Genomic DNA, 25,305 nt, shown 5'->3' with positions numbered 1-25,305 from the left:
TATCCATCAAAGGTGTACAAGATGGTATTCAAGCTAGATTTTATAAACTAAAGAAATTAAATCTCATGTATGTTTCTTACCTAAAACATATTTTTTGGCACAAGCTCAAAATATCAATATTAGAAACGTTAATGGTGATTAATTTGATCTGTCTTTCTCAACCAACTGTATATATATCTTTGAGTTTTACTATCTCTTAGAAATAATCACCAAGCTTAAAAACATTACATTAGTTATTGGATCCAGCATGATCTCTAAGGTCATAAAAGTTATGTGGAGTGTGATGACTTTTATTGTCATGAAAATATTTTAAATGAATCGTACCTAGAAGTCATTGTTGTGATATTTTGTCCTGTGTAAGTACTCTATTCCACTGAAAAAGGCATCAAAATTACCCCTATGGGGAATTTCAAATATTGAGCAAATGCAGCATGAAAGCTTTAGTTCTAAGTTTCTGCTAATTAACATCTCTGTATGTTTCTCATGTTGGTTTATTATATGAGTCTTGAATGACTCTAAACCCAGTTGTGAACCCTTACCTTGGCATGTTCACCTTAGCATGTTCCTATTTCATATGTTTCCTTCATTCCTCATTCTCTTTGATCCCTTTAGTAGTACTTTTCTGCTCTTCTCTGGTCTTTCTTCTTTGTGATAACATTCAGCTATAGGAGAAGTAGATGTACCAAAAACTTCTAGCTAATTGCTTGCTGAAACTGTTAGCAAACACAAACATGCCCTCACAAATGAGTGGAGATATCTAATTTGGTAGCTGATGTATACTCACTTTGCATTCAGCAGAGACAACTCTCAAAGACACCACCAGACTCCAGAACTGAAGAATCATGCATCTTTGTTAGGGCTTTTAGATTACTTTGTATTACCTTTTCACTCTATTTTTATACTAGGACTTTTTTACTGACTTTAATGAAGTTATGCCCAGATTCAACAAAGTTTGAGATCTACATTAGCTTCTGTGTTTCTATCTGGTTTAGACACATGGCAAAACCCAATACAACTTAATCCATTCTGCTTTCCAAAGGTGCAGCTGCATTCTGTTTGCTTCCCAGATTGCTAGTAAGACATTTCAAAGGTTTTAGTCGTAAAGTCTAGTTCACAACCTACTTCATTGTGTTGACTTTTAGATCATTTATAGACTCACATTTTTTTATTGTCACCAATCTCAAATTCAAGATCAGTTTTGCCATTTGTAAAGATGAGTATAACTAAACTGGAAGCAATAGCGTGAGTTAGTGTATATCCTAACAATGGAAAAAACTAAAGGAAATGCATTCCTTCATAGATTTTATTATTTTAATATATGTTAGCTTTTCTTAGATGGGTCCATCTTTAGCTTGCTGCTCTTCATCTATATGCTGATAGACACTATACTGTTTTTCTATGTCTGAGTCTCTTTCTTCATGTTTTTATTTCATCTCTACCTCCCTCAGACTTCTGCCAGTTATGCTACTGTCTCCTCAAACTTTTCAAAGCCCAGGAAGACTGAGAGCAAATATTGCTGCTGCCACATTTTAATGTTGGGCCAACTGAGAATAATGCATCCCTGTCTCAATATGTTCACTCTGCCCTTTGGCTGCTCCCTGTCAAGGGACATACTGAGAAGGAGATTAAGTGAATGATTATACTCAATTATCAGTTTGGGAAATAGAACTAGGAGAAAGTTTTAGAAACAGATCTCCTGTCCACTCAGCAGTTAGAGGAAAGAACATCACATAGCAGAGAGCAGAGGTGAAGCAGAGAGAAAAAATACTGAGGGCAGATGTCCAAGAAAACCCAGTGGTTGAGGCCAGCGAGGATGCTGGAGAGTTTAGAACAAAGCCTGAACATCCAGCCAGAAGCCATGAGTTAAGCAATTCTGGTGGGAAATCTTGACTGTGGGATCTTAGCACTCATCAGGAGCCCAACAAGAAGGACAGACAGACAGGTGTAGAACACTGAACATCATAAGTCATTTTGTAATCACAGTCCAAAGAAAATAAAAACTTCATTAGTATCGGAAAGTTTGACTTTTGCTGCGCTCACTTGACAAAATTAAGTACTCATACCAAAAGTATCAAGCTGCACTGGTCAAACGTATTGCATAACCTCATTCTATGTCAAGTCTCAATTGATATAAACTTTGAAAACTCTATTAACTCCAGTGAAATTATATTTATATAAGCTGGATGAAATTCTAGCTCTCAAAAAGCAAAATTTATTTGTTTTATTACCTTTAAGCTGAATGCTCATGGGGTAGCAACAGAAAGAAGAATATCCTAAGAACTCACTAATATAACCACATGATTAGGAAATGTTGCATTTTTAGCATGAGTGAACAATCACTTACAGAGTGCTTGTTTAATGTGCATTATGGCTTGCTAAAGCTTGTTACTAAGGGTGCAAATTAATGGCTATTTCACAACAATAGATTCTCTGGCCCTGGCAGTGGTGAAACATTTGCAACACTGAGAAGTTTTAGATCCTACTGGCATGTATTTTCAATCTAGATCTATGTTTATCAGCCAGTGAGGGTGCTATTAATACCATGTAATTTCAGGGACTTGATTCATTTATCTAGTCATAGGTGTTTAAAGCCATTTAGGACACCTTTGCAAATTAGCCTAGCTTAAAACTGACACTTCAGAAAGTCCTGGATCTCCTATGGATTCTATGTTTTATCTGCCATCCTCACACAAATGTTTCAGACTAACTGCAACCACTCAGATTGCAATAGATGCTTATGTTTAGCTAAACAAATCGGGCCCTGAATGCCTAGACTGTCAATGCCTACATTTGAGCTAGTGTTCTTCCACCTTCTTCATAGTCAGTAAAGACAAATTGGCACCTTTACTTCCCAACACCAATAGTGAAATGTAAATATCCTCTTCAAGATGACTGCATCCAAGAAATGACAGTTCATTCTCCACTAACAAAAGGAGACAAAAGTAATCATCTTAGATTATATATCTACAGTTTATGTGGATATTGTCATCTAGCACCATAATGTTGCTCCTAGAAGAATGTGTGTATTCTCCCTTCCCTGCTGTCGTCTTTGTCATGGTAAAGATTATGCCACCCATAAAACCACTAGTACCAATACCAGCTACCACAAGCTCACCTGGCCTAAAATAAAGTGCCATTTTTTCCTTCATCTGTGGAATAATTGATGCTCTGAAATACCTATTATCTTTGCTTGCATGGTGTTAAAAAAGCCCTGGGGACTGCAGTTGTTTAGTTCCATATAAGATTTGGTTTTATAGGAAAAGTATTTTGCTTTGTTTCTCATTACAGCTGGACAGCGTACTGATTGCAGCAACCTTCTTTTGCAGAGAAATATAACCATTTTTTCATAACAGGTCTTATTCACCTCATTGTTTAGTAAATTATCTTTCTGAGGGACAAATAGCAGGTCACAGAAACTTGAGCTGTTTGCCAGAGAATACATCTGTTGCTTTTCTTAACAATGTCTTTAAATGAACATCTGCAAACCTCCTGAGACTATTGACTGATTGTGTCTTCCAATCTCTTAAAACAGAGAAAATAAACAACACCCCCCCAAGATTTTAAGACTTGGAAGCATCAACTTCATTTGTTCAAGAAGAAAATCAAGAAAGGATGAAGCTGAAAGTGATTATACTTTCAAGTAACTTGCCTGTACACAAAAAAATTAAAAACTGTGACAAAATCTTGATATTTAATGAAATGGGAATGCATAAATGTATTTATGTGTCATAAGACAAGCTGGTGGGGAAGACGACTGGCTTGGCTGAACAGGGAGCTTTTGCTGGGACACAGGGAAAAAAGGTGAGTTTATCACCTTTGGAAGAAGGGGAAGGCAACTCACGAAGAGTACAAGGTTCTTGTTAGGTCAAGCAGAGACAAAGTTAGAAAGACAATAGCCCAGCTGGAACTCAACCTGGCCACGGTCATAAGGGGTAACAAAAAATGTTTTTACAAAAATATTAACAAAAGGGAACCAAGGAGAATCTCCATTCTTTATTGGATGAGGGGAAGAACTTTGTCACCAAGGATGAGGATAAGGCTGAAGTACTTAATGCCTTCTTTGACTCAGTCTTTAATAGTCAGACCAGGTATCCTCAGGGTATTCAGCCCCGTGAGCTGGAAGACAGGGATGGAGAACACAATAAACTCCCCATAATCCAGCAGGAAAGAGCTAAGGACCTGCTATGCCGCCTGGACACTCACAAGTCTATAAGGTTGGATGGGATCCACCCAAGAGTACTGAGAGAGCTGGCGGCGGAGCTACTCTCCATCATTTGTCAGCAGTCTTGGTTAATAGGGGAGGTCCCAGATGACTGGAGGCTTGCCAACGTGACGCCCATCCACAAGAAGTGCCAGAAGGAGGATCCTGGGAACTACAGGTCTGTCAGCCTGACCTCCGTACCAGGGAAGATTACGGAGGGGTTTACCTTGAGGGTGCTCACAGGGCATGTGCAGGACAACCAAGGGATCAGGCCTAGCCAGCATGGGTTCATGAAAGACAGGTCCTGCTTGACCAACCTGATCTCCTTCTATGACCAGGTGACCCGCCTAGTGGATGAGGGAAAGGCTGTGGATGTTGTCTACCGGGACTTTAGTAAAGCCTTTGACAGCATCTCTGACAGCATACTCCTGGAGAAACTGGCTGCTCATGTCTTAAACAGGTGTACTCTTTGCTGAGTAAAAATCTCTCTGAATGGCTGAGCTCTGAGAGTTGTGGTGAATGGCGTTAAATCCAGCTGGCAGCTGGTCACAAGCCGTGTTCCCCAGGGCTCAGTTCTGGGGCTGGTCTTGTTGAATATCTTTACTGAAGACCCGAGTGAGGGGATCGAATGCTCCCTCAATAAGTTTGCAGATGACACCAAGTTGGGTTGATCTGCTGGAGAGTAGGAAGGCTCTGCAGAGGTATCTGGACAGGCGGGATCAATGGCCAGAGGTCAACTGTATGAGGTTTAACAAGGCCAAGTGCAGGGTCCTGCACTTTGGTCACAACAGCCCCATGCAACACTACAGGCTTGGGAAGGAGTGGCTGGAGAGCTGCCCAGAGGAAAAGGACCTGGGGATCCTGGTTGACAGCCGGCTGAAAACGAGCCAGCAGTGTGCCCAGGTGGCCAAGAAGGCGAACAGCATTCTGCCTGTAACAGAAATACTGTGGCCAGCAGGAGTAGGGAAGTGATTCTGACCCTGTACTCGGCACTGGTGAGGCTGCACCTCGAATCCTGTGTTCAGTTTTGGGCCCCTCACTACAAGAAGGATGCTGAGGTGCTTGAGCGTGTCCAAAGAAGGGCAACAAAGCTGGTGAGGGGTCTGGAGCACAAGCGTTATGAGGAGCGGCTGAGGGAACTGTGGGGTTGTTTAGTCTGGAGAAGAGGAGGCTGAGGGAAGACCTTCTTGCTCTCTGCAGCTACCTGAAAGGGAGTTGTGGTGATATGGGTATTGGTCTCTTCTCCCAAGTATCTAGCAATAGGACAAGACAAAATGGCCTCAAGTTGCACCAGGGGAGATTTGGATTGGATATTGGGAAAAATTTCTTCACAGAGAGAGTGGTCAAGCATTGGAACAGGCTGCCCAGGGAGGTGGTTGAGTCACCACCACTGGAGGTGTTCAAAAGATGTGTAGACGTGGCACTTCAGGATACGGTTTAGTGGGCATGGTGGTGTTTGGTTGACAATCGGACTTGATCTTAAAGGTCTTTTCCAACCTTAATTATTCTGTGATTCTGTGAAATACGAATGTATGTGTGCACGTGTATGCACATACACACAGAGGTATGTACACCACTGAAGTCAGTGGATAATAGCTAGCTGTTGGAGAGATGTGTAAGGGTGTATGTATACAGACAGATGGATACCCTTTCATAATAATAAAGCCAGAAGCTTTTTCCACCTCTGCTTCTTAAAAATAAGTTTAATTCAATTGCATATAAAGCAAAAAAAGTAAAAATTTGGAACAAAAAGAATCTTCACACATTTGTTCAGTGTATGAATTACACAGTAAAAAGTTGTCTTCTACATTTTTACTCATGTGCAGATGAAAGCATGTCAATAGGACTATTTTCACAATTTAAAACAGATTATGATTTTTTAGTTTTCCACTTTTTGCTTAGTATTATATTTAATAAAATTGTTGTAAGTTTCAAGGTGTTTAATTTACCAGTAAATTAAATATTATTTTTTCTCATAAAAAGTACTTGCTGACAAACTACAAAACATTGAGATCCCAAATACTGAGACTGTAAAAAGAATTAAAACATCTAAGATTTATTCTTAGCACCACGGTACCTGTGTATTACTGCATCATACCTATCAAATCACATTTTCAAAGTCCTGAAGTCCTGAAGGAGCGTTCTCTTCCATAGTACGCTGGTTTTGGCTGGGATAGAGTTAATTTTCTTCACAGTAGCTTGTTCGTGGTGCTACGTTTTATACTTGTGACCAAAACAACATTGATAACGCAGAGATGACTTAGTTATTGCTGAGCAGTGCTTACACAGAGTCAAGGTTTTTTCTGCTTCTCACACTGCCCCACCAGCGAGTAAGCTGGGGCTGCATAAAAAGTTGGGAGGGGGCACAGCAGGGCCAGCTGACCCTAACTGACCAAAGGGATATTCCACCATATGTCATGCTCAGGTCAATAAAACCTGGGGGGAAAAGTAGAAAAGAGGGACATTTGGGGCTATGGCATTTGTCTTCCCAAGTAACTATTATATGTGATGAAGCCCTACCTAAATGGAAAAGGCTAAACATCTGCCCACTGATAAGGAGTGAATGAATTCCTTGTTTTGCTTTACTTCCATGTGCAGATTTTGCTTTACCTATTAAACTGTGTTTATCTCAACCTGTGGGTTTCCTCACTTTTACCATTCCAACTCTTTCCTATCGTGCTGTGGGGGAGTGAACGAGTGGCTGTGTGGGGCTTAGCTTTCTAACAGGGTTAAGCCACAACACCTATAAATCAGATTTTCTATATGTTATAATGTTTTCTTGGTGAAATTAAGTGTTAAATATTATTTGAAATATTTCTTTTTCTACCCATTTTGCTGCTGATAAAATCTGAGTTACATATTTATAAATGGAAATAAAATCCTAGCCAGTCTTAGAGGCAATGAGGGACTCCTTTTCTTCCAGAGACATTAAGCCTAATGGGAAGGGCACTCTGTGGGCACTGTAGGTTGGAACACCCTCAAGCTGAGGAGTCTACTGTTGTAAAGAAGGCATGCATCAGATGTGCTTTAAAGTATGCAATCAAAACCACAATATCTCACTGTGTATATTTGAGTCTAGCCAACCTGCCCCTCCAGAGGATGTTCCAGCCTGTTGATACTGAGATGTGAAGCCTGAACATAGGTATAAATGTCATGTAAAACAGTCTTAATAACTTGCTCTGGACAGCCACATACTTGCATTTTTCTGTTTCAGAAAACACCTATTTGTTACGTACTACATGAAGACTCCTCACCTTGAGTCAGACACCTAAATGACAGTCATCACAATAACCTTTAGGCATTTCAGTGCTTTGGCCAATATATTATGTAATTAATAATTCACAGGATCTAAAAATGAAATATGAATATGGAAAACAGTACAGATAGCAATGGATAACAATATCTGTCAGCTGACTTCCTACAAGTGAAAATGTCTAGTGATTTCAATAATAAGACCTTATTTCAAAATCCTCCATTAAAAAACACCAACGGTCTCTTTCTCATTTTAGCAAATTCCAGGAAAATTTGCTATTTCTAAAGTAGTAGAAGAACATCCCCAGCCCTTTTCTTCCTACGAAAGTCTAACTTTTAATTTCTTCATAGTAGATGACTAATTCTTAAGACTCCACCTTCGCACAAGCCTCCAGGTTTTGAAGCAAGGTCTTAAAATGCTGAAGGGCATGGAATTTTAAAAGGATGTACCTTTCTGTAGTTTATAACAGATGAAAAAACAAAATTCAGCATAACCATAAATCAGTAAAAATGCTCCTTCTTTGTGTGGGAAACATTAAGTGTAAGTCTGGAATTCTCTGTATGAATTTGCTTTCCTTGCTGCACAGAAGCTCAGGTTTAATTGGGGGAAGACTGTCACTCACACAACTACATAGACTAGGGAAAAAAGGCACTTCATTGAGCTAAGACAGGTGTAGGTACAAATGCCCTCAGGTTTAGTAGGGCCTAAAGTGTGCCTTACGTCAAGTACTCCACCTACTAAACTATTAAACAATGTGCCGTGCCATGATATTTTCATTTGAGTCATCTATATCTTTATTTGAGCTCAGAGGAATTTGGATTAGATTTAGTCAGTCCTTGCCTTGATGAACAGCCTCTGATCTCTTGGTGACAGAGGTGCCATGGCTCTGTCTGCTGGATCTCTACAACCTTAGCCACTTCAGAGTAAGCCTAGGTGTTTAGCTGAGCAAAGGCAGTGGTCTTACTGGGTATGCAGAACAAAAAGCTTCAGGTGCTCTGGGAATTTTTTGTCTATACTATTATATATTTAGACAAAGTCTAACAGGTAGGCAAGTTAAGCAACAAATTTCCTGACTGCTTTCCTGGATGTAACCACACACATTTGTCGTGGTTTAGCCCCAGCTGGCAACTAAGCACCACACAGCTGCTCGTTCACTCCCCCACGGTGTGGGGAATCGGAAGAGTAAAAGTGACAAAACTCATGGGCTGAGATAAAGACATTTTAGTAAGTAAAGCAAAAGCTATGCACGCAAGCAAAGCAAAACAAGGAATCCATTCACCACTCCCCATGGGCAGGCAGGTGTGCAGCCATCTCCAGGGAAGCAGGGCTCCATCATGCGTAATGGTTTCTTGGGAAGACAGATGCCATAACTCCGAACGTCCCTCTGCCCCTTCCTTCTTCTTCGTCCCAACTTTATATACTGAGCATGACATCATATGGTATGGAATATCCCTTTGGCCAGCCTGGTCAGCTGTCCCAGCTGTGTCCCCTCCCAGCTTCCCATGCACCCCCAGTCTGCTCTCTGGCAGGCCAGCACGAGAATCTGGACTGTCCTTGGCTACTTAGCAACAACTGAAAACATCAGGACGTTATCAACATTTTCTCATCCCAAATCCAAAACATAGTGTCACAATAGATTCTATGAAGAAAATTAACTCTACCTTGGCTGAAACCAGGACAATATTTCATCTAATAGAAATTTGGACTCCTAAACCTTGTGTTGAATCAGATCCTCAGGTCTAACCTCATTTACAAGATTGGAATAACTGTATGATCTTCAGTTTCCATAGCTATTGCAAAAGAAATCCATCAGCTGTGGTAACACAATCAGATTCTTACTCGTGTGAAAATTAACTAATGAGGATTTCATCAGTGTTAAAAAAATAGGGAGAAACAAAAGTTTTTCTATGAAACTTTCTTTTTCTATTTCTAATATTTTGCTAAACCTGAAACTTACCGTGGTGTAGAAAAGAATTTTGAAAGTGAGACAGGGGAATCAACACAGCCACATCTGAAAGAATAAAATAAAAGAGAAAAACAAAGTACTAGTTAAGACCAGAGACAATGTTTGGGGCTGGAGGGAGAAATTGTTCTGCAGGAAATTTTTAAAGGCCTCAGTTTTATGTTCGAATAATATTCAAAACTGAAATGGTGTCTAAGGTGAGAAGCTAAACCATGAGAGCTGAATATAATGTTGAATAGGTGTTTTCTAAATGAACAACTTCCATTCTAATGAGATAAGGTTATTCTGGAACACTATACCTGAGAACAATGTTCAAGTCAGGAGCATACAATCATGTTAGGGATTAAAGAGGAAGGAAAGGAGAGATTTTCGTTCCTGATACAACAGAAACTTTGATATTGTCAATATTAACATTATACAAATAAGTTTTCCTTGTGTATTCATGTAAATTAAAGACCCACCAACACCTTATCATCTCTTGGTTTTGGAATAGGAAATAGCCCAGATGTCATTAAAATTATATTAGAACAATGACAGCATTCACAGTTCACAAACTAGGCATCCTCAAAATCATGAAATTATCTAATAAATTCTGAAATTTAAACTAAATAAATGTTTATTTCAATTGCCATACGCTGATATTTCCTTTAAGGGGATGGGAGGGGAAAGAGAATGGATCCGATATTATATTTTATTGCCAACTTCATGGGCTATGATAAAAATATTTAATGACACCATAAAAATGACAGAGATAACATCGCTGTATTCACAGCAGTCCATGACTGTAATTATTTATTTTATTATACATAATTATGTAATGAAATAGAGATCAGTTTCAGGAAATCTGCGAAGTTGAAGTACCATGTAAATAATTTCAGAAGTGGGTCCCTCCAGTTAAACTCTTTCATTTTTTGTGCCCACACACTTGTAATCTGATTTTCTAGTGCTACACTGGGTGCAGCTCTTGAAAATCTTGAGTTACTCAAGAGCTTAAACTTGGGTTCCCTATAAACAAATATTACCTGAATGACTAGATCTTTGAATGGGACCCCAGATATCTGCCTTTATGATCGAAATGTATGCCTGAAGCATGAACTTCTTGTCTGTATTATCTCTACAGTAATTGGAAGGAGACAGGAACCTACATGAAAAGATTAATCTCATGTCTTGCACATATCTCTAAAGAAGATATGAATATATCTTGGGAGATGCTTATTTCCATTGATAACTGGGGAATCGACGACTAACATAACCTAGACCTCTAATTTTTAGACACTTGACACTGTGTGAAATGCACCCCACCTCAAGTGACTGCCTGGTTGAAAACTGCTGGCTTTATTGACATGTATATGTCAAAACTGACCTTGTAAGGCAAAGTTTGTATGCAAGTAATTCTTCCTTCCTCTTAGTGAAGAATGAGAAGTAATAATATTGTCATCAAATTCCAATTCTTAAATCTGATTTTTTTTCTCTCTGTACATTTCTGAATTATATATATATATATAAAAGCAACATCTATTAAAATCCTAGTCGTTTAAGTGTGTTAAAAAGTAGGATTAAAAAAGGTAAAGCATAAAGTTAGATTTCTTGGCAAGCAAGATGAATTATTTCAAGAGCACCCACCTGCTTCCATTGAGATTTAACTCTATTCAATATACTTTTATTCATTAATGTGTTCTTATAAAGTTGAGGTCACTGCATTAGGAATAAATCTCTAGGCTCAGGCTGTCAAAGATGCTAAAGGCAAGTTGGCATTTAAGTTCTGTTAGGAGAGTTGATGTACAGAAGCTGGGCATTTGTGTGACAGACTGGCCTTTGAAAATCTCTTTTTTTTAGTTTTAAATTCATTTCTCAATCTCCTACAGTTATTAAAGAAACAGTTAGGAACTGAAATTGTTTGACATAGAAAATTGTTACCTGCTTGTTACCTGCATGCTTTTGTGAAATGCCCTAAGTTTTCGACATTTGCATAGTTTTGCTGCAGGAATCATTCCTGTTGTATGAGAACCTACTGTTCTGCCTGAGCAATTAAGTTATTAGGTAAAATGGAATAAGATGTTAAAAGTATTCTCTTGGTCTCTTTTGTTTTTTCTTTATGCTTTTTTTCCCCCTTTTTATCATACTGTAAGTCACCATTTCCTTACAACAAGAAAAGTGAATATATGAAAAACAGGGGGCAGGTGAATCTAGTCAAATTTAGTCTTGTCTAATCGAGTCATATTCACTTTCTCTAGACAAAGGCTTCAGTCACATGAAGAAGCCTGAAGGGAGTCAGAACATGACAGTGATGATTCACAACAATTTTCCATTTGAAAATTCAGTTTAAGAAAATTTAACCTGCCCTTTCTATATAATGAAAAGAGGGACTGTATTTGGATTAAAGTTCTTCTTTGGATTAAAATGGAAATAGTAGGTTTGTTTAGTTTATTTTTTACAATTTGCATGACCTTCCTTATTTTCTGCTTGTTTGTTTTATTTTTTTAATTTTTTTTTAAGGAAAATCTATATTTTGATGCTATTTATTCTAGTTTATCATGTAATTCAAGGGTTTTGTTTTAAGTTTTGGCCTAGTTTGTAAGCTATTCTGAGCTTCTTTTTTTTATTCCAAACAATATGATTACAAATGCAGAATAAGGACTTGTCCAGCCATAGCTGACTTGTTTTCCAGGGACTCACATAGCCTCCAGGCTAAACATCTGTGGAGTCTACACCCTATTCTAAGGAGTTACTTCCTCGTCAGAAGCAGCCTTGTAATGTTGAATTGACATTATACTCTACAGCCTTTGAAACATGCACCATTGCCAGAAGTTAAATCAGAACTCCACCCAATAGAGTGTACACTTCAGTGTCTTGCAAGTGTGTTTTGTATAGACACTGCAGAAGTGTAGTTTTTGTTGATGTAAGACATATAAACCTCTCTAAAAGGCTGATACATGGTTATTGCAGTGGAGAGTATGACACATTTCTTGGATACACTATTCTAAATCATTGAGACTTTTAAAATTCCGTCTATGAATGTAAATGAGATTCTAAATAATGAACACTACACAAAAAAATCAACATCCCAAATCCCTTAGTGCCTGTCCATTTCTTAAGCTTCACTTTGAAAAACTAAACTGTTTTAGGTTTTTATTTTTACTACTGTACAGATTCTATATCTAACCATTTTGAACAGTGGAATTAATTTATGGTGTTTAAAGTACCCAGCAAAATAAGTATCCATTTCTTCATACACAGTACCACAATGTTATCTCTGAATAAAATGTTATAGACTACATCTTCAAACAACCTTCCAAAAAACAGAACAAAACCTGACATGCCTAAATATTTAATACATATGATCTCCCATGACTCCCAGAAAATTGAATGATTATTTCTACTGTTGCTGAGTGTCGTGAAAAATATAACATCCCAAAGAAAGGACTCATTTGTTATTCAAAATCTATGATTCCAGGACTTCTAAAAACATGTTGTCTGCCAAGTAATCACAAAGCAGAACAACTGATTTAATGCACAATTTATGGAACTATGTGAACTGCAAAAGTTCTAAGGATAAATACAGGAAAAAGTAATGAATTAAGTGGTAGGACAAGACAGCTGGTCAATCACATCTATCTCTTCCATATTTTTATCAGTCAACTGGCAGTGAGATTCAGAGTTTCTCTAGTACCTAAATCAACTTCAGAAGGTACTAATTAAAGGGTTAAAATAGGGAGCAGCAGGCAGCAAGAGCTAGCAGTAAATTAATGAAGTAGAGTCAAGAGAAGCAGAGTAACTGGGAAAATGATAGGAAACAGAAACAGATTAGAAGAGATTAGTAATTGGAAAGTGTAATAGTGGGGAGGAAACTTGATTTCAGTGCTATGTGCAGACAAAGAGCTGTAAAAGAACTACAGTAACCCTTGTGTGTTTTTTTTTTTTTTCTTTTAACACAGACATTTCCTTACACACAATTAAAGTAGATTTAGGGGATTAAGAAAGAAATGTCTTGAAGCCTCTGGGAATAGAGTCGTTAGATCTAGTGTCTTGGCCACATTCCAGTTTGGATATTGCCCCAATTTTTTAAAGCTGCATATGGTAACTCTGTACTTCCTGTCCTAAACTGCCAAGTAGCCTTGCTTTGTGTTATCAAGCAGCTGCTTATTCTTAAGTAGTTTGTGAGTCTTTGGTGTGAAAGATGGTATATCCAAGAGTCTGGGTCAAATAAATTGCTTGGAGTTGCCAAAAGGAAGTTTTACATCGCAAAGGTTGTAAAGGTGAAACCTTCCCAGAGTTCCTGCTGCAATGGGTGTGTGGAGGGCAGGGAAAGCAACATATTCAATGTATTTGAATGGGCTTCTGGCAACAGGACTTCCTATTTTGGATCTCATTGGACTTGATGAACTTCTCTTTGGGACAAAGCAAGAGATTTTGAGCCCTATTAAAGAGTCCAAAATGTGGCATTTGCATATGTTGTGTTGTGAGAGTGGGTTTTGATACAGCTACTTTCATCCACTCAACAGCATAAGAATTCTGATTTTACACATCTGAATTGAAAAAAAAAAAAATTCAATGCTGAGGCAGAACGCTAACCTCCTTACGTATTTTCTAGGGCAGTGAACTGGGTAATGAATTGTGATATCATCTTTACAATTGTCATTAATTAGAAATTAATCTTTCCCTTAGGAAATAAGACCTGCTGGATGTCATTAGTCAAAGTTGATAGACTCGTTTGCTAGGACAGATTTCTTCTGGCTATGCTTGCACAAGCACAAACAGACATCTTGACTTCTGTGACTGTTTGGCCAGTGCAATAAAATATGGTTATAATCTCAGTAACTAAAAGGGAGGAAAGGGAGTCATAAAATAATTACCTCCTTTCTGTTTGTGCCCAAGGCCCTTTTATAGTTTATTTCTTATCTGTGTTTAGCAGTGCTTCCACTATGATGGTTTTCAGACTCTTTATTCTCTTTTTTTGTGCCTTATTTGCTTTTACTTTTTCAAAGAAGTGAAAAAATATCATCCTACCAAGAATGCTACTGCAAACTCTTCTTTCACTGAAACTTTTGTTCTTGCCCAATAGCTTTCTCTTCTGCTTCATTCCTCCTAAGGTTGATGAATGTTATGATGAATAGTTTTGAGGGTTACTGGGTGAAAGTAAAGTTCAGGCAGGTTGCCTTCTGAATGACCCTCAGTGACAGCTGTAAATGGGGCAAACAGTTCTAATAAGGAGTTCAGCCTTACAATGGCCCACTTCACCACTTGAGGAGTCAGGGAGGGAGGAATGGTCTTTATTAGTTGAAGAGATTGTGCTGCTAAGCAGCTTGCAGTTCACATGCTAATGGTTACTTTTAATGGACAGGTTGTGACATTATTCTGAAAGAAGTTAAAATAACATTTTCATAGCCTGCAGTAATATAAGAAGTCTTGCTGCAATAAAACACCCCATTGATACACTATCAGCAGAAAAAGGACTTTTACGTGATATCAATGAATATACAAAAGAGAATCCGTTCTCATGTTTTGCTGGTTGTGCTTATTAGAGATATTCTAAGAGTTTTTGTAATACTAACGGTACATCTTTCTATGGACAAGGTTTTTTTAACATTATAGAGGCACTAGTTATACCATTTTCCCTTGATACATGTGACTGCAGGAAGACATGCAAGACATGCAAGACCCTCTAAGACACTGTAAGTAAATGTTTTCTTTTTGGTGCTTAAGATATTTTTCTTGGTTGGAAAAAGTGTTTAAGATGAAAGGGATTATTCACACCTGAGTAGGTTAAACTGGGTGGAAGAGTGAGATTCTTTTAAAACTGCATGAAGTCAGCCCCACCGGGATTTTAACAATTTCATATGTGGATTGTTTCTAGTGATGAATGTAAAATATCAGGACCTATGTAATATGAAAAGACATGCAGTGGAAACATGAATGGAAATGAGAATGCACTTTTGTTTAATGTTTTAGTAGGAAGAATACCAAAGGAAAAAAATATTGGTTTTTTTCAAATGTAATTTGAAAATGTAAGTCTTTGAAAATAGACACAAATATAATCTTATAGAAACATAATTATTTTATGGTCTCATTTTATGGCAGAGGTAGGATTGTTTGGATGCTCTAAATGATTATTTTGATGCCTACTCATATCTGAATTTCTTTTAAGTGGTTTTCTAAAAGGCATTGTAGTTATTTAATCCCAAACTTGACTCCAACTTAGTCTAGCTTTTGTCTACAACCATTGAATAGTGATTGTCTTGACAATGTACATAATCTACTTGCAGAGAGAATCACAAACACATGCAAAGTATCAAAATTGGGTCAGAATAACAATGTTTAGCATATTTTTCTGTATGAATTAATGCACGATATAAGAATGTTTGTGGAAGCTGTGTAATTACCTGTTCCATTACCAGAAGACTGCACCATTATTATCTGTATTGATGTGAGCAGGAGTGTACAGGCAATATAGTTAAGAAACACACGCTATTTTTGTCATCTAAGTTACTGAGGAGGTGATGTATGCCAGTCATAAAGGAACAATTGCCATGACTTGTTTTCTCAGCCAACTGCATGCTGTTTGGCAAGTTAACAGGGGAGAATTACACGGGTTATATATAATGGAATGTCTGAACAGCTGCTGTGGTGAGAGCAGTCAAAAGGTTTGTCAGCTTTTAGAGTAATTAACCAGCAGGAAATCCATTCCCAAGTGGCTACTGGAAAGAATCAAGTTTGATGAGGCAATGATGGGTGAGAAAATGAAAGTAGAGATGTGTACAATCATCTCCCTCTCTTTATAGAACAACAAACACTTTCCTGAAATTTATGGGGTTGAAACATAAGAACAGAAATATTGGTTCAGTCCATTTTTCCATCTAGACCCAAAGCGTGTCTCCAGCACTGGTCATAAGCAGGTACTGAGGAAAGAGGATGGACAGGTGTTGTGGTTTAACAAGCACATGGCTTCCTAACATGCTCTCAGATTCCAAATGATTTCAGCTCAGGAGATTTCTAGAGTCCTGTGTGGCTTCTCTCCTTAATCACTCCCAGTGCATGACTTCTCCAGGTGGCCGTCTAAACTTCTCATGAACCTTGTCAAATCTGCAACTGCAGTGTTCTTGGGCAAGGAGTTCCACAGCTCTGCTGCCCACTGCATGAAAAAATATTTCTTTTTCTTTGCTCTGAACTTGTACTCTACTTGTGTCTGCTGATGGTCCCTTCTTCTTTCACTGGAAGAGATGAGGAACTATCATCTCCTATCCTTTCTCTTCCTTATACTCATGAGTATGTATACCACTCATGTCCCCCTTTTCCCAAGCTGTGTCTTTCCCATGCTGAAGTATCCCAGCCTATTTGAATATTACACACACAGAATTTGTTTCATACTCTTTTTCATTTGCTTTGCCTTTCTTTGAAGCTAGTTACCAAATGAAATTGCATTTGATTGGATAAGTGGAGTGATCACAATCTAATCTTTTCTCACTTTATGTAAACTAGCTTATATAAGCTATAATAGATGAACCAAGAGAGAAAGATATGCTGGATGATCTCTTTGGCAATTAGTTACAGAGATGCTCAAGAAAATAAATTAATCCAAATGCCTAAATGTAATCCCTTGCTATTAATGCAGTCCAAGTCAATACACTGTAGAAGACCTGCTTTTTCATAGCACCATAGTGATGCTTTAGAAATATCTTAATTATTCAGTTGGTTAGCAGGAGTAAAAAAACTACATGAACTTATTTTGCAATGAAGCTATCAAAAATAGAAATGAACAAGAACTGGAGGCATTCACTGCCAAATCATGAACAAGCATGTTTAACTGAACTGAGAATTTTACATTATTCTTCACATAAGTCCAGCTATGCTACCACCCTGGGAAACGGGAAACCTTAGGGATGATTCAGGAATAGAAGCAGCTTACAGCAGGTAGGAACCAGGGGGTGGAATGCAGGGGAAATAGGGATTCAACTGTGCATAAAAATCAGGGACAACTTGGAAGGAATCTCAAAGAATTGTTGTTACCCACATCATTGTTTAATGAACTATTTAGTAATTGGTCTCAAGACATTTACATCTTTTATTCCCAACAGAATTTATAAAGCAACCTCCACATTTCAGACAAAAAAGAATATAGTATGTTCCACAGTCACACCCATGGAAATGGCAATCATGAAGTGAAAATTAGGCATCAAAAGGGCTATGTATAAAGATTTTTAATACAATGCAAGTTAAAATACTTTCAGATTTCTTCATAAAAAACTTCTTAGTGGAAAAGCAAAATCTTGATAGATATAGTAAAACGAACTACCACATTGTTCGTTTTTATACTATGTGCATGTGTTCTACTCATTTAAATATAAATACATGTACAAATAATATAATAGAATTGTTAATATATTATTAATGAATATATTCATGCTTCAGACAATGTTACAAATTAGATATAAGTAATAGTATTAGTTTGACTTTTAGGGTATGTTTGCCTTGACCTCTGACTTTTCTTCAAGATTTCATTGAAATAAAGTCTTTAAAAAATAGTTTTATCCCTTATATTTTAAATAGGTTCTTACATATTATACGTAGTCCTTTTTGTTACACAAAATAAAACTATATAAATATTTTCACTGGAAGTTTCAAATGAAACAACTCCCTAGATTTCAATGCCCTTTCATACTTAATTTTAATTTCAGTAAAACCAGTATACCTCTGAGCCAAACAGCAAAATGCAACTGTCATTGTAAATTCATGTTATAGCAGTCATTAAATAGCATTTCTTGAGAGGTTAATATCGGCTCATGCACAGAAAGTATCATGAATAAAGCAAAAGTTGAGGTACCAGAACTAGTGACTCTGTATTTTGTGACCTAACATTTAGGCCATTGTTTATTTTTGGGTTGTTATTGTTTATTGTAATTAATTTTTAATACTTGAAGTTTGTGTGGTTATTCTTTGGTACCTGTAAATGTATTTACACCATCCAACATGCATATACTTTATTGCAAGAGTAATTTGAGGTATAATACTGATGTATTTTTACTCCACCTGGAGTACTGAGAATGAAGTACCACCCACTGTAAGAGAAGACCAGGTTTGAGACCATCTAACGAACCTGAAATTGTACAAGTCCATGAGACCTGATGAAATGCATCTGAGAGTTCTAGAGGAACTGTCAGACAATGTTCTTAAGCCACTATCCATCATATTTTGAAATATTGTGGCAAACTGGTGAAGTTCCCACTGACTGTAAAAGGGGAAACATAATCCCCATTTTTAAAAAGGGAAAAAAAGAAGACCCGGGGAACTACAGGCCAGTCAGTCTCGCCTCTGTGCCTGGCAAGATCACGGAACAGATCCTCCTGCAAACTATGCTAAGGCACATGGAAAACAGAGAAATGATTGGTAAGAGCCAGCATGGCTTCACTAAGGGCAAATTGTGCCTGACAAATTTGGTGGCCTTCTGGGATGGGGTTAGAGCTTTGCTGGGTAAGGGAAGAATGACTTATGTCATCTACCCGTACTTGTGCGAAGTATTTGATACTGTCCCACGCAACACCCTTGTCTCTAAAATGGAGAGACATGGAATTGATGGGTGGACAACTTGTTGGATGAGGAATTGGCTGGATGATTGCACTCAATGAGTTACAGTAAACAGCTCGGTGTCTGGGTGGAGATCAGTGACGGGTGGTGTCCTTCAGAGGTCTGTACTGGGACCAGTATTATTTAACATCTTTGTCAGGGACATGGACAGAGGGATTGAGTACACCCTCAGCAAGTCTGCAGATGACGCCAAGCCGAGTAGTGTGCTTGATACTCTAGAGGGATGGGATGCCATCCAGAGGGACCTTGACAGGCAGGAGAGGTGGGCTGGTGTGAACCCCTCGAAGTTCAAGAAGTCCAGGTGCAAGGTGCTGCATCTGGGTTGGGCAAATCCCAAATATGGATACAGGCTGAGTGATGAGTGGATTGAGAGCAACCCTGAGGAGAAGGACATGGCAGTGTTGGTGGATGAAAAATGGAATATGCCTGCAATGTGCACTTGCAGCCCGGAAGGGCAATCACATTCTGGCTGCATCAAAAGAAGTGTGGTTAACAGGTCGAGGGAGGTGATTCTGCCCCTCTACTCTGATCTCATGAGACCTCACCTAGAATGCTGCCTTTAGTTCTGGGGCCCCCAAGCATAAGAAAGACATGGACCTGTTGGAGCAGGTCCAGAGGAGGGCCACAACCGTGATCAGTAGGCTCGAGCATCTCCCCTATGACGACAGGCTGAGAGAGTTGGGGCTATTTAGCCCAGAGAAGAAAGGGCTCTGAGAAGACCTTATGGCAGCCTTGACCTTGCCAAACAGTCTGGCATGAATGTTTCATATGCATTTACCAACTATTGTTTATATTGATCCATATGAAATGTTATTTCCCATGAAACACATGTATTTTGAGGATGATCAAAGTAAGGGAAAAAATACATAAGATCTCTTAAAGCTGTGGGTTGTCATACTGAAGAAGGCACAAGTTAAAACATACTATGTGGAGGTAAGGACTATTTGCAGTGAGCTCTTAAGTTTCACAGATTTTACATTTCAATTTTTATCAAAGAATGCAGTGGGGCATGCACAGAAGGCTAAAGGCTGGAGACTGAGATAGGTGGAATCACTTTGCTGTAATCGTGGTTCAAAATAGAAAACTGAATTCAAGATCTTCTCAGTCACAGTTCCCTTACACATTAGACAAATGTCTAAGCCAAGAAGGGACATGATTACTGCAATGCTAAATGTTGCAAAATCTAACTTTGTTTTCTGTCCCACAGCCACATCTGCATTTTAAATTAGGTGCATAAGCAGCTTTTACAATGAAGAGGGACAATCAGAAATAGATCCAAAACAATCAACATACTAGAAAAAGAGTTTTGAGCCACAGACTTCAGGCAGCAGCATTAAACTACATGTTTTACAGACTGTTAGGCAACTTCCTTTCATACAAATGATTCCATTACATTTTTGTATTGTGCCATTAGCAATATCATGGTATCTAGATATTTAACTGCATTATGCTCTGTAAATTCACTTTATCTATCAAGTCAGGACAAAATACACTGCTCAATTTTTAATTAAAGAGAAAAATAAGCTTGACGCTTAGCTAATTATTTGTAGAAAATGGCACATCACTATGAGGAATCCTGAAGTATTTATGAACAGAAAATAGGGATACTGAACGTGAACACATTATTTTCTTCTGTCTCTGTAGTCTATTTTAATACATGTTACTAAATATCCAGTACAGCAATGAAACAGAAAGGCTTATAAGACTCTATATCATCCTGCTGGCCTGGCATTCCTGGCTGAAAAGTAGGAAATGAAGTGTCATTGTGTTCCGTGCATGAAAAGAACTTTAGGATCGTGGAGCCCTGATTTATTATATTCTTTGGAGACCTTTGTTTTCTTACTAATTTTTCCATTAGCAGCTCAGCAGCTTTTGGAGAAACTTTCTCATGTTATGGGCGTATTGATTGCTGCTTTACATGAAAAATATCCTCTTTTCTGTTACCACCTTATGCAGTTGTGCTAGGCAATCTTTAGCAAGCTGTATTTAATTCTCTTTTCTGCCTTATGTTGTGCCATATTTTACTCACACTTCATTCTCCTATTACATATCTAATACTTGTTTATTCAATAAACTTGGAGTTGTCAGTATTTGTACCTCAGACACTCATAAACTGAATTAAAAAAATTATTTGACTTCCAGTTCTGTGCTTCAGGGCATAATACCAGAGTCTGTTTCTTTAAAAATAGCTTCACTCCAGCTCCCTTGGGTTATTTAATGCTAAGACATCTGGAAGATGCAAACTCTGAGGGTAAACTGGGTGGACATGCATGGTGGAAGGAAAAAAGAAAAGAAAGGAAAAAGAGACCAAATAGTGGGCAACAGGAAAAGCTGACAGCTGACTGCGATACAGATAGAAAATTTCTACAAGAGTTAAGTTCCTTGTTGATTTGTTTCCCTGCTGTTTGACAGAGGTTTAGGTGAGTCTGGGGAGAAAATTACTAGGACGAATGCCCGGGGCAATAGTACAATTTGGAAAACTGAGAGTACGCAACCTGCAATAAAAAACCCACAAATATCCAGAGAGGGTTCACTGAGTGAGATGTTTTGGGGAAAAGATTTGGCAACAAAGTATGAAGAATGTTCTGAATTCTACACAGAAATAGAAAATATTATTGAACTTTTACCTCAGGACACCATGTCTCAGGAGAAAATACTGACCCTGGGGAGGTGCTCCTGAGCAAAACTAATTCACAGAATCACAGAATCTTTAAGGTTGGAACGGACCTTCAAGACCATCAAGTCCAACTGTCAACCCAACACCACCATGCCCACTAAACCATGTCTTGAAGTGCCACATCCACAAGTTTTTTGAATACTGCCAGTGATGGTGACTCCACCACCTCCTTGGGCAGCCTGTTCTAATGCTTGACCACACTCTCTGTAAAGAAATTTTCCTAATACCCAACCTAAACCTCTCCTGGCACAACTTGAGGCCTTTTCCTCTCGTCTGATTGCTAGTTAGTTGGGAGAAGAGACCAACACCCCCTTGTCACAACCCCCTTTCAGGTAGTTGTAGAGAGCAATAAGGTCTCTCCTCAGCCTCCTCTTCTCCAGACTGAATAACCCCAGTTCCCTCAGCCGCTCCTCATGAGACTTGTGCTCCAGACCCCTCACCAGCTTTGTTGCCCTTCTTTGGACATGCTCCAGCACCTCAACATCGTTCTTGTAGTGAGGGGCCCAAAACTGAACACAGGATTCGAGGTGTGGCCTCACCAGCGCCAAGTATAGGGTCACAATCACTTCCCTACTCCTGCTGACCTCATTTATTTCTGATACAGATCAGGATGCTATTGGCTGCCTTGGCCACCTGGGCACACTGCTAGCTCACGTTCAGCTGGCTGTCAACCAGCACTCCCAGGTCCTTTTCCTCTGGGCAGTTCTCCAACCACTCTTCCCCAAGCCTGTAGTGTTGCATGGGGTTGTTGTTACCCAAGTGCAGGACCCAGCACTTGGCCTTGTTAAATCTCATACAGTTGGCCTCGGTCCATCAATCCAGCCTGTCCAGATCCCTCTGTAGAGCCCTCCTACCCTCCAGCACATCAACACTCCCACCCAACTTGGTGTTATCTGCAAAATTCCTGAGGGAGCACTCGATCCCCTCATCCAGGTCATCAATAAAGATATTGAACAAGACCAGCCCCAGAACTGAGGCCTGAGGAACACTGCTTGTGACCAGCCGCCAGCTGGATTTAACACCATTCACCACAACTCTCAGAGCTCAGCCATCCATCCGATTCTTTACCCAGCGAGGAGTACACCTGTCTAAGCCACGAGCCACCAGTTTCTCCAGGAGAATGCTGTGGAAGATGCTGTCAAAGGCTTTATTAAAGTCCTGGTAGACGACATCCACAGCCTTTCCCTCATCCACTAGGTGGGTCACCTGGTCATAGAAGGAGATCAGGTTGGTCAAGCAGGACCTGCCTTTCATGAATCCGTGCTGGCTAGGCCTGATCCCTTGGTTGTCCTGCACATGGCCTGTGAGCACCCTCCAGATGAACCGCTCCATTATCTTCCCCGGAACGGAGGTCAGGCTGACAGGCCTGTAGTTCCCAGGATCCCCCTTCCAGCCTTTCTTGTAGATAGGCATCAACACTGGCAACCCTCCAGTCATCTGGGACCTCCCCTGTTAACCAGGACTGCTGACAAATGATGGAGAGTGACTTGGCAAGCTCTGCCGCCAGCTCCCTCAATACTCTTGGGTGGATCCCATCAGGCCCCATAGAGTTGTGGGTGTCCAGGTGGTTTAGCAGGTCTTTAACTCTTTGCTGCTGTATTATGGGGAGTTTATTCTGCTCTCCATCCCTGTCTTCCAGCTCAGGGGGCTGAATACCCTGAGGATACCTGGTCTGGCTATTAAAGACTGAGGTAAAGAAGACATTAAGTACTCAACCTTGTCCTCGTCCTTGGAGGCAATGTTCCCCGCCATATCCAGTAAGGGATGGAGATTCTCCTTGCCTTGCTTTTTGTTGTTAATTTATTTGTAGAAACATTTTTTGTTATCCTTTACAACCGTGCCCAGATTGAGCTCTAGCTGGGCCTTTGCCTTTCTAATTTTGTCTCTGCTTGACCTAATGAGAATCCTATACTCTTCTTGCGTTGCCTTCCCCTTCTTTCAGAGGTGATAAACTCTCCTCTTTTCCCTGACTCCCAGCAGAATCTCCCTGTTCAGCCAGGACGGTCGTCTTCCCCGCCAGCTTGTCTTAGGGCACATGGGGACTACCTGCTCCTGTGTTTTTAACATCTCCTCCTTGAGACTGTCCAGCCTTCCTGGACACTTTTGCCCTTCAGGACCATCTCCCAAGGGACTCTCTCAACCAGTGGTCTGAACAGGCTCAACTCTGCCCTCCGGAACTCCATGGTAGCAGTTTTGCTGCTACTTACTTCACTCAGAATCAAGAATTCTATCATGTCATGGTCACTAAGCCCAAGATGGCCTCCGACCATCACATCTGCCACCAGTCCTTCTCTGTTTGTAATCAGCAGGTCAAGCAGGGCACCTCCCCTGGTGAGCTCACTCACGAGCTGTGTCAGGAAGTTATCCTCCACACACTCCAGGAACCTCCTAGACTGTTTCCTCTCTGCTGTCTTATACTTCCAGCAGATGTCTGGTAGAGTGAAGTCCCCTACAAGAACAAGGGTTAGTGATTGTGAGACTTCTGCCAGTCGCTTACAGAATGTTTCATCTGCCTCTTCATCCTGGTTGGGTGGTCTGTAACAGACTCCCAGCAGGATATCTGCCTCATTGGCCTTCCCTCTCATCCTTACCCGGAAGCACTTGACTTGGTCTTCACAATTGTTGATTTCTATACAATCAAAGCGCTCCCTAACATACAGAGCCACCACACCACCACTCCTTCCTTGCCTATCCCTTTGGAAGAGCTTATAGCCATCCATTGCAGCACTCCAGTCATGAGAAGCATCCCACCATGTTTCTGTGTTGGTAACTACATCATAGTTGTCCCGCTGCACAATGGCTTCCAGCTCCTCCTGTTTGGTGCCCATGCTGCGTGCATTGGTGTAGACGCACTTGAGCTGGGCTATCGATTTCACCCCCAACTCCAGCATGCCACCCTTAGTCTCCTCTCCAGTGAGCCTGGTTTTATCCCCTTTCCCCTTCAAATCTAGTTTAAAGCCCTCTTGATGGGGCCTGCTAGCTTGTAAGGAAGAATCTGTTTCCCCCTTGGAGTCAGTTGCACTCCATCTGGCTGCCAGGAGGCCGAGTGCCGTGTAAACTGCCCCATGGTCAAAAAACCCAAAATTCTGCTGACGGCACCAGCCCCTGAGCCATGTGTTGACCAAGTGTGCTTTCCTATTCCTTTCAGATTTCTTCCCTGTCACTGAAGGGATTAACAAAAACACTACCTGTGCTCCCACTCCATCGATGTCGTCCCAGCAGTTTGAAGTCCTTTGTAATTGCCTTTGGGCTTCTTAGTGCAACCTCATCGTTGCCAGCCTGTAGGACCAAGTGGGTAGTAATCAGTGGGCCCAACCAGACCAGGGCGTTTCCTGGTGACACCTCTCACCCGGGTCCCAGGGAGGCAGCAGACTTCCCTGTGGGTTGGGTCCGGTCGACATATTGGACTCTCCGTACCCCTCAGAAGGGAGTCGCCTACGACAATTATCCTCCTTTTTTCTTAACAGAGGGCATCTTGATGCGTGGGACTGGCTGACTAATTGATGGTTCAGAGCATCAGAAAGATTAGGATAACCTTTTCCATTATGACTAAGCTTCTCTTTTCACTGAGCTGGCAAAGTTTTTAAATCAGACAAAATGACTGGAAAGTAAAAAGCACCTGACGGATATAT

Source organism: Phaethon aethereus (genome assembly GCF_964289735.1).
Source record: "Phaethon aethereus genome assembly, chromosome: 1".
Classification (NCBI taxonomy): Eukaryota; Metazoa; Chordata; class Aves; order Phaethontiformes; family Phaethontidae; genus Phaethon; species Phaethon aethereus.
The sequence above is the reverse complement of the archived record's forward strand: the minus strand, read 5'-3'. Positions refer to the sequence as shown.